This window comes from Astatotilapia calliptera, chromosome 2 (assembly GCF_964374335.1).
Source record: "Astatotilapia calliptera chromosome 2, fAstCal68.1, whole genome shotgun sequence".
NCBI lineage: Eukaryota > Metazoa > Chordata > Actinopteri > Cichliformes > Cichlidae > Astatotilapia > Astatotilapia calliptera.
Window position 1 is genome coordinate 24,418,800 of NC_137423.1, and position 17,393 is coordinate 24,436,192.

Consider the following 17,393-nt stretch of genomic DNA (forward strand, 5'->3'; position numbering starts at 1 on the left):
ACATACCAACACAACAGCATAAACTTTAAGGCGGCGAGGCGTGATTGCGGGTGCCGCTCAGGTGCATCCGACTCCCATACAGCGGCACTGCAGACCACGCCCCGCCACACACATTAACCAGGTAAAATACATATTTAGGCAGAATTTTGCAAATATCAATTTTTTTTTTATTAGCAGCAAAGTGCTTTTTTTCCCAATTATTTTTAAAAAGTCAGGTCAAGGCTCCAAAAGCCCAAAGGCGATATAAGGCTGGCGGCTCACAACAGTTTTTGTTTGCTACATGGATCATTTTAGTTCAGCTGGGTGTCTTTCCTTTTGTTATATTTCTTTAAGAGTTCAAAGTGTGTTAATTACATAAATAAAACTGAATTTTCTCTGTAGCACTTCATGGATTTCATAAGCAACACACCTTAGTCCTCTGTGGATACTTTTAAAAAGCAGTTAAAAACATTTCTTTTCAAACAAGCCTTTTGTTGATCTACGTATTTTATATTCTTTACATTATTTACATTTGATCTTTTACATTGTGTATAATGTCTATTGATTGTATTGTTTATTTTAATATTTGTGTACAGCGCTTTGTGACTGCCTGTCTGTGACAAGCGCTTAATAAATAAACTTTACTTACTTACTTTAGTTGTTCACACAAAGCATAAAGGTAAAAAAAGAAACAATATATACAGTGTTATCTTCATTTTAGATTTCAAAAAGTATTTGCGGCTCCCAGTGTTTTCGTTAGCGTGGAAACCGGGTCCAAGTGGCTCTTTGGGTGTAAAAGGTTGCAGATGCCTGATCTAAGTGATTTCCATCTAACATTCACACTCTAATGAACTCATTTAGAGCAGTTCAGGGTTCAATATCCTGCCCAAGGATGCTTTAGCATGCAAACTGGAGCAGCCAGGGATCAAACCACCAACCTTACAATTAGTAGATGACCTTTTCTACTCTTCAGCCACCAAATAGGCTTTTGTTTTTGTTTTTTAATCTGGTTGTGTCCATCTGTGACTGTAACATTTTGTCATGAACAAATGCAAAAATCCTGGTAATCCCAAAAGATTCTCAAACCTTTTTTCATATATAGAAATCTAGCAAAAAAAAAAAAGTCATTACTTTCTCCTTACTAAGAAATGTTCTAAATACTTTCCAAAGTACAATCTAATTCATAAATGGCTAAAGTAATGGCCTCCTTTGAACCCTGTCTGCTCTGTCCAAATCTAGCTGAGACCATTTTTAATTGCAAGCTTTTTGCAAACTCTAGCAGTCCAACCCCCAAGGAGCTGTACTTTCCTCTCCCCAAATATCAATCACTAGAATGAGATTGTCCCATTAAAAGAGCTTTAATAGGCCTAATCACTGAGGCGGGAGATGAATAGTGAATCAATTAAACAGATTTGTGTAAGAAGAGACACTGATGTGACTTCACTTTTCATATGTGGAGACATTTAAAAGATGACTGACAGACTTTTGTTTATTGTGAAGGTGTCTCAAACAGCTAATCAAAATCCATATTATGGAAATAGTTAACATAACAATACTGTTTATGTTCCAAGTTTTGAAATCAAGATTTGTCAATCTAAACATAACATTTAATAGTATATTGCCACTTTTTACATACTTAAAGTGCTGCTTAAAGTGTTGAACCAAATGCTGATTTTGCTCCCTTTAGATGCTCTGCCAGGCCCTTACTGCAGCCGCTCTCTCATTTGTGAGTCTTTCTATGGCAGGATATTTGGTCTTCCTGTTTTTGGGTTTAACCAGTGCTTTGCATCTTATTGTAAACCCTGTGAATTTCTCTACATGAAGGCATCTCTTGATTGTTGAGTATTTTTGTTATGGCTAGATGCTGTGAAGGGGTTTGCAGTCATCCACTTTAGTTGTCTTCCATGGTCTTCCGTCCCTTCTCATGTGTGGGGCGATCGTGGCTCAAGAGTTGGGAGTTCGCCTTGTAATCGGAAGGTTGCTGGTTCGAGCCCCGGCTTGGACAGTCTCGGTCGTTGTGTCCTTGTGCGAGACAGTTCACCCGCCACCTACTGGTGGTGGTCAGAGGGCCCGGTGGCGCCAGTGTCCGGCAGCCTCGCCTCTGTCAGTGCGCCCCAGGGTGGCTGTGGCTACAATGTCATCACCAGTGTGTGAATAGGTGGATGACTGGATGTGTAAAGCGCTTTGGGGTCCTTAGGAACTAGTAAAGTGCTATATAAATACAGGCCATTTACCATTCTCATGGTTCCTGTTGTCCTCCTTGAACTCCTGCTCTCTCTCGTTCTCTCCCTCTTGCTCCTGTCACTCTTTCCTCTGTCTATGTTGGTGAAGATGGTATTAACCAATCTCTTGCATTGGTGGTCTCAGTAGGTTGCAGCTTGCAAACCTGTTTGCCACCTTCAATCAGTGCAGTACTTAAACCCAGAATCCCAGATTGTTGTCCTACACATGTGGTAGTTTATCTAGGATTACTAATAACTCTGCTTTACTTACCTCTGTGTTTCTGCCAGCTCTGTACTGCCCTATCCTCAATCATAGAGGGAATCCTGTGAATTATTCAACCAGCTACTTAACAGATACACTCTCTCCCTACCTGTTAATATTACTTACCTGCCCAGAGATTTGAGAACTGGTTACAGCTTTGAAGACGAAAGAAGCGTTCCTGCCCAAAGACACTCACCCAAGAGAGCCTCAGCCTGCACAGCTCTGAAGAAAAGACACTCTCTTCCCTGTTTGGAAACATATCTAAAAAACAGACTTACCTGAATGCTGTTCCAGTTTTTTAATCCAGCTAAGATACTTACCTGAAAACTCTTAGGCTCCTGCAGATATACTGACCTGTGGCATCCATTGTTATTGTTGCTCCTGGAAACCATGTCATTAAAACTGTTAAACTTTTTAAGCATTTTTGTCCTCCGGGGTAACCTTGACACCTTTTGTTGCTTTCTGTTGCTGAGCTGGCCAGTGCAACCTTTCATTTAAGAATGTACATTGTTGATTTCACCCCTGCATGTCTGATAGGTGCCTTTTGATTTTTCAGCCTGATGATTGTCTCTATCATTATCTCTGCTCCTCGTACCGAGAGTTCCAGTGAACAGCTAATACATGCAAGTTTAACAACAAGAATCAACTCCAGATCTTGGATATATAACACAATCATATTAATTACAGATTTATATTTGTATAGATGGTTTTATAATCCATAATCTTTAATGTGTCCTTCATGCAAAATGAGCAGAAAAATAAGACGAATAGACAATTAAAGGTTACTGTATGTCACATTAAAGCTAGTGCTGAAATAACAAGCTTCAGTCAAACTCTGTCAGTTTTATACAGGTCACAGATGATTTGTATATTTATCCTCCTCTGCTTGCATCTCAAAATGTACCTCTCACTTGCGTGAGTAATTACTGTGCACAGGCACACTTCTGTGAGGACAGTCATCCTGGTTCACACCTGCCTGTCTAGACTGACAACTTCACCTGTCCGATTTTGGTCGAGTTTTCTGCTAGACCATGAGTGGAAGGGGGAGGACAGAGAAACAGGGGCAGCGGAGACAGCTGATGCATTTTTCATCAAGGTATTGTGGACACTGCAGGAAGCTTGGTGAAAAAGTGGATGGAAGAGAGCTGGACATTACTGTGTTCTCAGGTTTGTGCTTTAATCCTATAACCTGTCCTGCTTTAAAAATACTAGTTTGCTTTGGTTCGCTTCCAGAATGTATTCATTGTGGATAGAGTGTTTATATTAAAGAAACTGCCATAACCATTCGCCACATGCTGGTAGGGTGACTGGTTGTAAATATTGTAAACCTAACACAGCACTATATAGCAGTTATAGAGTCACCAGGGTAGGGGAGTGAAATGTGGTTGAAGTTTGTCCATAAAAAAATAAGTGTAGTTTTAATTTGGCTCTTTAGTTTCCTGCACACAAGACTCTGACCCAGAATCAGGTCGTTTACATATTACTGGTTTTATTCACTTTTCGTGCCATGATGGAAAATTTAGGTTTTTTTTTTCTTCTGACAGATATCTGGATTGTTCCGAATGGGTGTTAGTTTACATGGAACAAGAGTAGATTTAGTTATTTAAAAAAAATTCCCATCAGACTGTCAACGAGGTGTTTATGTTAAGGCTTTTAATGCAGTTATGATAATTAATGCTGAAGCTTATAAAAGGCAAATTAGAGATTTTAGTTTATCACAGAATGCTTGTTCTAGGTCCAGCCAAGGGCTGTCTGGCGAGCTTGGTTTGATCCATTTTGAAACATATAGCAATCTATTGGATAAGAAATAGTAATGAAAATTTGATACTTCAAGACCACCATTGTGTTTTGGTTTTCAGATGTATTTGTATGGTTTGTTTTTTCCATTAGTGACTTAAACTAGAGGGATTCGAGGGTTTATTAGGGACCAGTGAAAACAAGTAGTTTATTTTAGGCAGAACCATCATTTTAATCATGCTGGCTCTTCCCATGAGTGATAAATAAGGTATTCTGATGTGTGAGATCATCTTACTGTCATGGTTCTGGGTCCTTTTGGGTCCTAGCATTTTGTGTTTTCTTGTATTCTAGGTTATGTTCTCGTTCATCAGTAGTCTTTAGTTATTCTATTTTGAGTTTCTTATATTCCCTGTTTGGTGCCTTGATTATTTAGTATTTTCTCCTTTTGTCTGTGTTTATGCAGGTTGTGTGAGTTCTCGGGTCTTGTTTCATCCTCATGTTTCATTCTGTTTTCCCCTTCCTGCCATGTTTATCCATGTTTCCTCAGTCAGTCATGTCTCGGTGTTTGTCTGAACCTCTGTGTGTGTGTGTTCCCGTTACTTCCTGTTTCACTTTGGTAGTCTCCTGTCTGTGTGCGCCATGTTTTGCTTTGCTTCTCTTACTTTGAAGGTATCTCATCATATGTGTTATGTTTAGCTTTGCGTCCTCTGTTTCATTGTGTTTAATTTGCCCCAGCTGTGTTGTACATCTGTTTCCTGTCCCTTCGTCATTCCCTGTATATTTAAACCCTTTGTTTTCTTCTGTCCAGCATTGTGATCTCCCTCTTGGTTGTGTGTGTTTCTCTGTGTGTCTCCCCGTTTTGTTTTCTTAATTATTCCCAGTATGGCTTTGTACTATCTTGCCATTCAGCAAATAAAGCTGTGTTTTGGAGTTTACTTTCACCTCCATGAAGTCTTCGTTTGGGTCCTTTCCTGTCTGCACACAGCCGGATTATGACACTTATACCATTTTTAGTAGAGGAATATGGTTCAATTGTACCAAGTCTGAGAACTTGGTAGAAAACTTTATACCTAAATATCTAATGTTACCCAACTACAGTGGAGTGGTTCGGGGCAAAGCTGATGATTTACTCCAGTTAACGGAATAGCCTAATATGAATGAGAACTTATGAGTGCGATTGTCTTAAAAAGAGAAGTTTGTGTGTTCCCAAGGAAAAGTAATACATCGTCAGCATACAGGCTTATTTTATCGTCTGTATTTTCAGTTTTAATTCCTTTAATATTTACATATTACTTTCCAAAGATTCAATCTTTACACAGCATTTGGAGAGCAGTGTAGTTTTCTGATCCAATTTATGAAAAATGAACCAAATCCAAATTTGTGTAGAGCTGCTAAAAAATAAATTCAGTTTCCTCAGTCAAATACTTTGACAAATGGAGAGATTTTCTCTCATCTTTTGGCAAGGGCCTTGCAGAGTATGCAGAGTTCATGTTTGGAGTTGTGTGATCATTCTGAATCCGAGTTATCAGTCTGAAAAAAGCAGGTGCTAGTTTATGCCAAAATTCTTTGTGAAAGTTGGATATTGTCCGCATCAGGTGAATTAATCTGTAATCAGTATTAGGTTTCATAAAAGACTTCAAAAGATTTATTTATTTGTTGTGGATTGTGAGTAATGGTCCCAGTTGAGTGCTATAAGTGTATAAGTTTTTTTTCTTTATTTTATTATGGGAGCAGTATATTTTGCCCCGCATTACTGCCTGTCCAACTTCCCAAAGAACACACGGAGATATTCCTGGCAAGTCATTGTTTTCTAAATTTGTTCTTCACTCCTTTTTGAAATAATTAATTAAATCCTGTTCTTTAGCTAATGATGTATTAAATCTCTAGCTCCTAATTGGTGGTGTGATTCACTTCTCTCTCAGAGAGATAGACACCAGTGCATGATCGCTAATAGTGATAGGATGAATCTGAGTGTCTGTAATATCCCTCATAATCGAGCTGGTAATTAAGGTAGTCCAAGCGAGAATATGAGTGGTGTACTGGTGAAAAGGTATAATCCCTGTGATTGGGGTGATGTGAACTCAAAGCATTGCAAAGACCAAAATCACTCATGTATTATTTCATGCCAGTTCTTTTGACTCACTGCTGTGCTGAGCCCGTCCATTTCTGGATTTAATGGACACCAGAATGTATAAAAACAGGAGGGATCATCAACATTTGGTCAATATGTAATAGCAATACACAGATCTATATTTTGAATACATAAATTAAGTATTATAAATATTCTTTCTGGATCTATTACACAGCTGGTAAGAGTGAAGTTTATTCTTCTATTAATTAATATGGCTATGCCTCTTTGTTTTGAGTTGTAACAGGCTGAGTACATTTGAGGGAACTGTGGAGAAGTGAGTGTGTGTGCAGATGTTTTGAGTCTCCTGTAGAAAGATAATGTCTGCCTTCAAGTCGTTTAACCAGTTAGTAATTTTAAGCCTCTTTTCCCTGGAACCAACTCCACGTTCATTCCATTGACATATATGTGTGGTCATGATTAAACTAACTGGTGGTGTGTTTAGACACACCTTTAGTGTATGCTCACTAAAGGTGTGTGTGTGTGGTGTGGCTGTTTATGCATCGGTGTTGTATGTTGGTGTGTCTGAGTGAGTGTGTGTGTGTGTGTGTGTGGTATGTTTATGTGTATATGTGTGTGCTGTATGCTTAGGCTATGTGTTAATTAGGCAAAGCAGACATAAAGAGTACCGAAAGAGAAGAGAAAAGATGTGAAAAGTAACAAGAGAAATAAAACAGTGCAGTCAACAAATAACCATTCCAGAGTCACCTAAAAATAACAAGAAAAAGAAAGGAAAGGAAACAGGCTATGCTGATTAGAACAGCATAAATTCTTCTACAGTATGTAGACTTCTCTGTTAGGGGGAAAGAACACTGGAAGAAAAAAATCAGAAAAAGATGTTTTTGTTGATAGAGGTCACCTGACTCAGTACAGCCATGGCGCAATGTTTTGGTCGCGATAAAGCTGCCTGTTAATGTACAACTTATCGACCACAATGTCAGTTCGGGAGCTTCCTGGAATGAACTTTTTCGGATCGGGAACAGGACCTTGTGTCGCTCCAGGATCTCTTGGGAAACTGGTCGTTCACGCTTATGTCCATTCCTCTAAGCTCCTGGGTGCAGTTCTTCACCAGCTGTTTTTGTTTGAAGTGTTCGAATTTGGCCAATATCAGTCTGAGTCTGCGTGCATCTGGACGTTTGACCTTCCAGACTGAATATGATGAAAAGATATGGCTTTAACTACATCCTCCGGGAATTATAGGTCGGTTTGGATGAATTCTCTCACTGATGTTTCCAGATCGTCTTCTACCTTCTCTGGTATTCCTGAAAACAACAAGTTGTACCTCATTATGCGGACCCAGAGCTCGATAACATTTTCTTAGCTATTTTTGTTTTCTTCCAAGAGTCTGGTCATTTCCTGAGTGAGAGATTTTAACTACGACATGAAAATGTCCACCATGTCGCTGTTTTGAGGAGAAGCTGGCTCCGGTGAGCTTTCAGAGCAGCTTAGTTTCGAGTACGACATTCTTTTACTGCTGGAGGGACTTGGCACCTTGTTACCTCTGTTTTGCCACAACAGCGTGCTCAAAACACTCATCAGTATACTGTGGTAAACTGTCCAGGTCTTCTCTGCGGTCCTCCAGAGTGGGGATGTTTTTTGGAATGTAAGTATAATTCTTGTTGTAACCTTAAAAAACTGTCAAGTAATAAACTGGCAGAAAAAAATTTGTGCTGAAAATTTTTTCAGTGACAAGCCATGTTCATTAGTGCCAAGACTCTCGCTGTGTCTCACGTTGCTACAGCATAGCTCTCTTTTTTGTTTTCTGTTATTTTAACTTGTCACACTAGCCCTCTTTATTTTCTCACCTTGATGAATTGAGGAAATTGAATAAATTGGATAAGCTTGAGGAAATGTCTTTTGAAAGCCCCATCTTTAATGCATTGAAAAAGTTTCAGATGCTGGAAGTCCTCCCAGAGCTTTGTGTAAGCATACTTCCCTCTCTAGGGGCATGTTTGCTTGACAGCTAGTCACACTCAGGCTGTTACTTGCTTCTCTGACTGTAGCTCAGCCTGAGTGATCTCAGATAGTGACCGATGGCATTGAGTGTTAAACACAAATGCAAGTTACGAAACTCCCTTTAGAAAACCTCCAGGGTGGTGTTTGATGCTACACGCAGGTTTTTCCATACTTTCTGGTTTGTAGTCACAGTATGATTTTATTTACCGCTTAAGTGCCCTCTGTATTGCTGGGAAAGGCACTCTTCCGTAAGGGAACCTTTGGCATTTCTGTGCAGAAAAAAAGGGTAGCTACATCTCGGTGCCACTGAGCGGCACAAAGCTTCTGTTCCAGTTCACATGCTCCGTCCTCTTCTCCTCTGCAGGATTATGATCGCTTTGTGAGATGTCAACAGGAGTTAATGAATATCCCCTTTCACAAGCCTGGGTAATCCTGCCAACAAAATGCCCCCCGTCATTGATAAGATCTGCCATAATACCAGGAAGGAGACCACTGGCATCCAGCTCTCAGCCACAGAAGGATTTTTCACGCTTTGATGCATAAAGCTGCATTCCTTTATTTCTTTATTTTGCAACACTCTGATGAAATTGGGTGCAGTTATTATTGGGGGATTTGTTGCTGTTGGTGGCAATGAAACAGTCTACCTCCTGCTTAATCTACCCTCCAGTCTACTAGCAGCGCTTTTGTCTCATTTTATTAGCAGTTCGTTCTCGCACTCAATCTTTTGTTCTTTCCCTCTATATTTCTCTTTCTTCACCCTACTTTTCCCATCTCTAGTCCTCACACCCTCCAAGGTTTGAACAAGTAATTGCCCAATCTCCTTCATATAATTCTTTTTGTGGTAGGCATTTCTTACCCCTGCATTTTCATAATGCGAAAACCTGATTATGAATTTGGAAAAAACCATGCCCCATCACACGCTATTTTAAATTTTGGTACTTTGGTATTTTTCTTCTATTGCAGATCTTTATGATAATACTCCTCAGTCAAGGCAATTGCATCTCCAAGGTGTTGTGTGGCAGTCTGTGTATGACATTTATTGAAATGTCTTAAACACAGTTAGTATCTTTTGATTTTTTTTTTTCCTTGAATCAATAGCTACTGCACAGGGTAATAATTTGCTAATTACAGGTGTTCAAAACATGGCATGCCAAAAGAATTACTAGGTGATGAATAAAAGCAATCATATACATGCTTCTGTTTTTATATGATATCAAAAGCATGTAATTTGGCACATTCTGTGACAACTGCTAGTACGGTTAACACCTGTGGGCAAAAGAAAAAAAAGAAAAAAGAAGATATTATAAATATAAACACATTGCAACATTGAACAAACAGACATTTAGCCACTGGCTCGATATTCTAATAGGTGCATTGGGTATGCTGCTATCAGTACATCCCAGCAAAACACATTAGGCTAGCAGAAGAGTCACATCAAACAAGTTTCCATCCACACGTAATGCAAATTTTAACAGAACTTCCAGAACTACTAAGGCAGTCCCATGTTTTCTTTCAACAGTTTTTCAAATGTTAGGAGCTAATTCATACAAACAGCCCAAGGTACTAATTCTCCAGTTAGGTGCTACCAAACCTTTGTAGAAGATAATACGAGACAAAATTACATAATTACAAGAGCTCTCGATAAACATTTGCCCCAGACAGATTTGTGTTTTCAACTAATGCTGTTTTTCATCTCTCTTCAGTGGAGTTTTTAAAAGTGCCGTGATTCATGTACATCACAATGTATTTGACAAGCCTACCGCCACTACATTCTATACTTAAACCTTTTCACATCAGACAAGCAAGAGAAGGTTTATGTAAATATAAAAATTCTGAATATAAAAACAGGTGGCTGGAAATTCAATTACTTTTTTGATTCATCCTTCATTCTTCTGGTTTTAGGAAGACAATGCAAATTAATGATGTGAAGTTCTACACTGTATTAATAATTTTGGAGAATTTCATGCAAATATGAATATCATGCAAAGAGTGAATAAACAAGGTTTCAGTCTCCCAAATAATGCTATTTATTTGAAAGGGATAAGTAACGACTCCATAGTTTTTCACCAGTTGAAGATGCACAGCTCGGTGAACCTGTTGGGTCTGATCCATTTTCTATACCTGACAGTAAAACAATCATATTTAACATTATTTTAAAGTTCTGTTCAGAATTTTAAAAAACTGCCCAATTAACACCTATCACTCTCAGTCAAATTAATGATCATAAAACTATAAGATGTCCCAGTTTATTGGACAGAGCCAATGTTGTTTGTGCACTTTATCTAACGTGGTTGCATGACTATGTAGCTCTGAAATCATGCCCCCTATTGTTTTATGTCACCGTCAATATGTTACCTATTTCTGACCCATTCCAGTTATGCCAGACTTTTATGTTAGAAACTAAGCTACACATAACAACTCTGTACACCATCAGAAAATGTTTTAAATCAAATAAGTGTTGGTTGCAACTGAAATCACATAACATTTTTCGGTAGTAGTGTAAAGCGTTACAGTACTAAATACAGTAGCACTTTACAGTTATAATTATATTGTTACTTGTGTTACAAATGTTCTTCAGTTATCTGTGCACTGGGTGGAGAGAAAGAAAAGAAAAAACTCAAACAAATGTGCTTTTTTTTCTTCCTGCACACTTATGCAACAATCAGCTGATTGTAGCTCACCTTTGGAAGGAGGAAGATGGTGAAGCAAACTACAGTGAAGCTATGGACACAAACTACATCCAGGGCCAAATCATCTGCATTATATTGCTTTAGCACCTTTATGCACCTGCCCAGCTTGCTAACATAAAGCTAGCCAAGAACCCAGAGTGACGTCAAAGTTTATCCCAGCTCAGCAGCCATAGCCGAACTTTAATAGGTATGTGTTTCTAAAGTAGAGTCATTGGGTCACTTTGAAGTGTCTTTATGCTGGTTCTTATCTTTAGTTTGTGTTTATATGGAAATACTAAAAGAATGATTATATGTGTGTCCTCATTAGGATAGGGATTTGTGTTCATGTGTGGAATTGTAACCTAAGGTTAATATTGTTAATTGGTAGTTGCGAGACAGTGCATTCAATGACATTATATGGAGTAATGAGAAAGTCACGTAATGAATAGTGTAACAAATTACAAATGACTAGGAAAAGTAATAAATAAAGTGTATTTAATTACTTTTTTAACCACAGCACTTGATTAAAAAGTGCTGTGAAAGTGCAGACTTTCAGTTTTAATCCTAGTTATTTAATAAAAGTATTGCATTAGAATCAGAATCAGAATCAGAAAGGGTTTTATTGCCAAATGTTGAGCGGGTTTACAACATTAGGAAATTGCTGCGGTGCTTCAGTGCAAACATACTGTTATAAATACTGTTATAAATTAAGCTTAAATAGACATGAAAATAAAAATGAGAATAAGAATTAAAAGTGCTAAGTATATAGATAGATATATTGTCATGGTCCGGGTGAGCACGGGGTTTTTCCACTCCGCTGGGTTCTACCTTCAGGCAGAGACTCCAATCAGCTTCCACACCTGGTTCCAATCAAGTCACCTGCATATAAGACCAGCATTCACAACAGACCTCTGCCAGATCTTCTGCTAACCCATGTCAGTGCTAGGCTGCGAACCCCTTGTGAGAACCCTCAACTACTGCTTTTCCCTCACCGTGTTTTTCTTTGTCATAGGACCCACCTGGCAGTCACGTTTCCCGAACTACTCTCATCTCCGCCTGGACGCTGGTTCTGTCATCTGGTTTCTTCCTCTCCACCATCGGACTACACCTGCCTGCCTCCCTGCCAAGTCCCTCACTCCACGCATATTCTGGATCCTCTCTGGACACTCCTCACCCGGAACCCCCTGGACACCCCTTCCTCGCATGACACTTTAAACCTGCAACGCGTAAGCCCTAACCTCCATAGCCTAATCCTGCAGCTGTGATTCACTGGACTGCCACTGACTACTTGTCTCTTCTCATTATAGTGACTGCGTACCTCCATCCAAGCCGCTGCCCCTTTTTTCCATCCGTGAAATCCAGCACCTAGCCATAGCACTCAGTTTCATGTTCACAGTTTGGCCTCAGAGTTCACAGTTCATAGCATTTCATAATTCATAGCATTCATAGTCTCCTGTTGTGTAATTTCACTAGACACTTGTAAATAAAGCACTGTGTTCACGCCCGTTTGCCTCCCTCTGTGTCTGCATTTGAGTCCACACCCACAGCCGGGCCCTCTCGGCCGTAACATATATACATGATATATACATGAGTGCAGGTGGTGATCAGTGCCAAACATGGAATGATGCAGTGAACACAGCGTAGGGTCATGTGTTAGTGGTGGGAACAGTCATACGGTTATTGTTCATGTGTTCAACAGCAGAGGGGAAGAAACTGTTCTTATGGCGAGAGGTTCTGGTGCGAATGGACCGGAGCCTCCTGCCTGAGGGGAGCAGGTCAAACAGACTGTGTCCAGGGTGAGAAGGGTCAGCTGAGAGCCGAGCTGCACGCCCCAGTGTCCTGGAGGTGTACAGGTCCTGCAGAGATGGGAGTCTGCAGCCAATCACCTTCTCAGCAGAGCGCACAACACGCTGCAGTCTCTGTTCGTCCCTGATAGTGGCTCCAGCGTACCACACGGTGATGGAGGAGGTGAGGATGGACTCGATGATTGCAGTGTAGAATTGCATCATCGTCCGTGTTGGCAGGTTGAATTTCTTCAGCTGCCTCAGGAAGTACATCCTCTGCTGGGCTTTCTTAATGACGGAGAAAGCCCAGGACCACTTCAGGTCCTGGGTGATGGGCTGGGTCATTCCGCTTCCTGGGTACCATGGAAGCGGAATGAGTCCACAGAGGTGATGGGGGTGTCAGTCAGGATGATGGGGGGGAGTGGAGCTGTGTGCTTCCTGAAGTCCACAATAATCTCCACTGTCTTCTGGGCATTCAGCACCAGGTTGTTGTGGCTGCACCAGGACACCAGACGTTCAACTTTTTTTTTTTTTTTCAGAAACTTAAACTTAAAGTAATACAGCCATTGCTTTTACACACAGTCCTCCATTTTCATAGGCTCAAAAGTAATTGGATAACTGAATGACTGACTAGCAGCTTCATAGCCAGGTGAGGCCGGTTCCCTCATAATTGATTCTAAGTGTCCCTGATGAAATTGCCTGCAGGCCACAGTCAAGAAGTTTAACAGTTTAAATGGCAGGCTTTTCAGAAGCAACAAAAAAAACGTGCCTGCCACTGGTCAGTATTTCTGCGGGAGCAATCAGTTAAGGAGGCCATCATGAGGCTAGAAAAAATCTATCGGAAAGATTGCAAAAAAGTCAGGAGTGACCAAATTAAATATGTGGTACATTCTTAAAAAGAAGGACAGCTAAACAACACCAAAAAGCCTGAAAGACCACAAAAGACAACTAAAGTGGGTGATTACAGACTTTTCTCCATGCTTAAGATAAACCCTTCCACAACATGAAGCCAAGTCAAGACATCACTGTCAGCATTTATCTGAATACTTTATTAGTGCCTGAGGAAATAATGTGGTTACAGTTGCTCCAAGACAATAAGAACAGTAACAAACTAACTAAATGAAATAATACGAAGTATTACAAAGTTATAAAAAATATAAGAAATAGCTCTACTATTTACAAGTAGCTCAGTTATAAATATTACAAAGATTAAATATATATGATTGACATTTTAGTCTAAACTGTAGACTGTAAAACTTTATTTGTTATTTCTACTGTAGAAGATGTGCAAAACGGTGTACTATTGTGCTTTGTACTGTGCATTAAATGAAAACAATCGCAACTTTTAAGTTAAACCGTGTTGTTCTAATTCTTTTGAGATGCACTAGAATATATATCAGTGTTTCACAATATAACTAAGCTGAGCAGATCATGTTGACCTAAAAAAAATGTTGAACAACGGGTACTTTAACTGAAATGACTGTTATTATTTCCACAACTCACCTTCAGCATCCTCTCTGTCACCCTTACACATACAAACTGCATTCCCTCTGTGCAGACATCACCCACATCTGCATTGTTAATCTCCATCTGTACTATAAAAAGCAGACACATTTGAAATACCAACAGAGCATTGTCTCTGTAACTACAATAAGTTCCTAAAATGTAGATCTTATTAAGCACTCCAACTCATTCACCAAAGAATGGGTTAAAAAATTGGAATGATCTTGTCAAATCCCAGATTTCTATCCCACTCAAATGTTGCAAGGTGGATTTCTGTGGGATAGCCTGGGCGTCTTTTACGTGGCATATATAGACTGGCTTTATGACCTTACATGTACAGAAAATCCTATATAACACACTAAAGAAACAGCCAAAAAAGCATACCATGGCCTCTTTTAAAGGGTATCCTGTCAAGCTCAGTCTGTGTCTTGAGGCCATTAAGCGTACAACCTGACCTTCTTTCAGCTCACTTCATTGCATGGACATGAATCAGCTTAACATAAGTAGTTGCAAATCACCTCTCCAACGTATTGATCCCAGGTCTAGACTCTATCCTTTAAGTGTTATTTTGTCAGTGAAATCACAGACGTAGCAGACAGTAATGTCCATGACAGCGATGCAGTTGTAGTCATTCACATTCTTTATCAGTAGTCCTTTGGCCGTTAAAATATTTTGATTAGAAACCTTGTAGATTTTCCAGATGAGTACCTCTAGGATATTTCTTTAGTGAGAATCTAGGGAAACATATTACCACGGATAGGTTTAGACATTGATCTTTATTGTAAGACAGGCATTTAAAAATTAAGTAGAAGTTAAGTAGATAGTGTAGATAGTAGATAGCGGCAATCAGTCCTATTTTTACATTATTGTACTGATGATTACATAAAGAATATGAGAAAGCTGTTTTGTTTTGGGAATTAGTGGCAAATCTTTGTGTATAATTTCCATGACCTGTAATTTGATTATTCATTTCAGATTCATTTCAGATTCAGATGTGTTTTGTTGAACACAATTTAAATTCTATTGATCTCAGTGAGAAAGATGCATTACCATTCACTGTTTATAGCACATAATCAGTAACGTGTAATTAGTTTTATCAGTATTAGTAAGATAAATCCTTGGAATGCTGTGGCTATGGGCTTCTGAGCAATAACAAGGTTAGACAAACACAGCAACACTTAACCATTTCCAGGCTTACATACAGAGATGATTACATTCTCTGATATACTGAGGTTTAAAAGATTCCGGTAATAATCCGCTTTACTTTCCATCAAAGCAACGGTATGCTTCCTAATGACTTGTGCCCAGTTTACACTCCTGCGTGCTTTCATCTTATCCTAAATAGGACAAAAGCTTGTTATATTTAAAAGCAGTTGTCATTAATCTGCGCTTCCTGTCATAACTGAAGCTACAGTGGGAGTGATCTGAGTTGAGCATTGTCTGATCTGGCGTAGGCTGGTTTCCATCTTTCACTAAATGCCACAGATCAGAGAGAAATTTTCAAGTCTCTTTCTTATCTCCTGCATTGATTGCGAACCAATTGCCAATTTGATTCTAAACATCTCAACACTGATTGTTTGCTTTTTGGCTTGCTGCAGGAATTCACTGGCATTAAGGAGAAACCTGTTCCCTGCCTGTTCCTTTTAATTGTCATGCTAACCTTGTTTTCTTCTGCTGTTTTAAGGGTAGTTTGAGTAGAGTGCTGTTACTATAAAGAGAAATGCCCTCTGGGGTGTTACCTATGGTAAACATTTAGAATCTCTTGCTGTTTCTCGTTGCATGTTGACATTTGTGGTTTCTGAAAGACAATTAGCTTGAATCTAAGCTGAAAAGAAAATAACACTGCACTCAAAAGACAGTCATACTTATATTTTGTACCCTGACTGACAATTGCACATGTAACTATCTCCCTTATGTGTCCCTTACGTAACAAAAAGTCCTGGCTTTCTTGTGGATCTGTCAGTTAAGGCAATCTCAGGAAAGACATGTTATACCTATTTCTGACAGCATCGGCAAGAAACAGGTTACACTTACACAACCGAGAAGCAACGGATTGCAACAACTGTTTATCTTACACGGTGTCACAAAGACATGAGCAACAAACGCAGAAGCATCTGTGGCCATAGTCCAAACATATAACTGACAACAAATGCTCACAGTGATGCAAGATTTTGAGACAACTGGAGAAACTGAGAGCCATTCTTCTAAGCTTTCATTTTGAATATATAAGAGGTTGGTTAAGATTAAACCCAGTTTACTGGGTCAAGACAGAGTATATCACATGCACAATTGTGGCATGTTTTTAAAAAGCAGTGAACTAGACTGGCTCACAGGATTACAGATATTAATAAAAGACGTGTTAGGATAATCATCTGCTGAAATGACCCGTTATATTCCACTCAAAAGTACAAGCTGGAAAGCACAATTAGCAGATGCACAGATTCATTTTTGAACACTAAACCCCAGCTGGGCAGCTGTCTGTGTGGCTGTTGAAAATAAAGTGATATTATAACCTGATAAGTTCTCAACTATCTACACTGCACTGATGAAAACAGCTAGCAAGCCCATGGTACTTAAGATGTGCTGTCACTGCTAAATGAGCTTTACCAAGTAATTATAGAGTCATGTAAAAAGCAAGTTTTCACAAGATTCTAGGCAGACCTATAAAATGTAGAATGTCAAAAAAGGGTGAGTAGCAGCCAGGTGCTAATCAATCAAACACACTTGATTAATTAATCTAAGATTTGGAAAGTTGCGTCTGAAAAAATCACAAGACCTCTGGAACAGACCTAAGTGGAGATGTTTGACCATAATGCACAGGGCCAAATGTGGTGAAAACCACAAACACATAATACAAGCTGTTAGCATGGTGGTGAAGAGGTGATGATTCGGCCTCATGCAAATCAACAGAACCTGGGCACTTTGGTATACAAAGGAATTCATGTTCAACTTAGTTTCATCTAAGCTTTAGCAGTCAGACAGATAGCTTCATATTTGACTCTAGAATACTTTGCAGTCACTAAGTCAAGTAACAGGACAATGACAGCGCATAAATGCCCCTGCAAATGTCAGCGAACTAAGGCAACACTGTAAAGAAAAGTGGGCCAATATCCTCCACAATGATGTGAGAGATTGATAAATATTGAAGATTTG

At 39.3% G+C, this 17,393-nt stretch overlaps 1 long non-coding RNA gene across 1 annotated transcript; it reads left to right on the forward strand.

The window, feature by feature from the left end:
• The first annotated feature begins 11,554 nt into the window (after positions 1-11,554).
• On the forward strand, positions 11,555-13,291 carry LOC113019142 (uncharacterized). The gene is made up of 2 exons (XR_013911454.1): positions 11,555-11,888; positions 11,966-13,291. It is a non-coding gene; the product is annotated as an uncharacterized LOC113019142 (long non-coding RNA).
• The last annotated feature ends 4,102 nt before the right edge of the window (positions 13,292-17,393 follow it).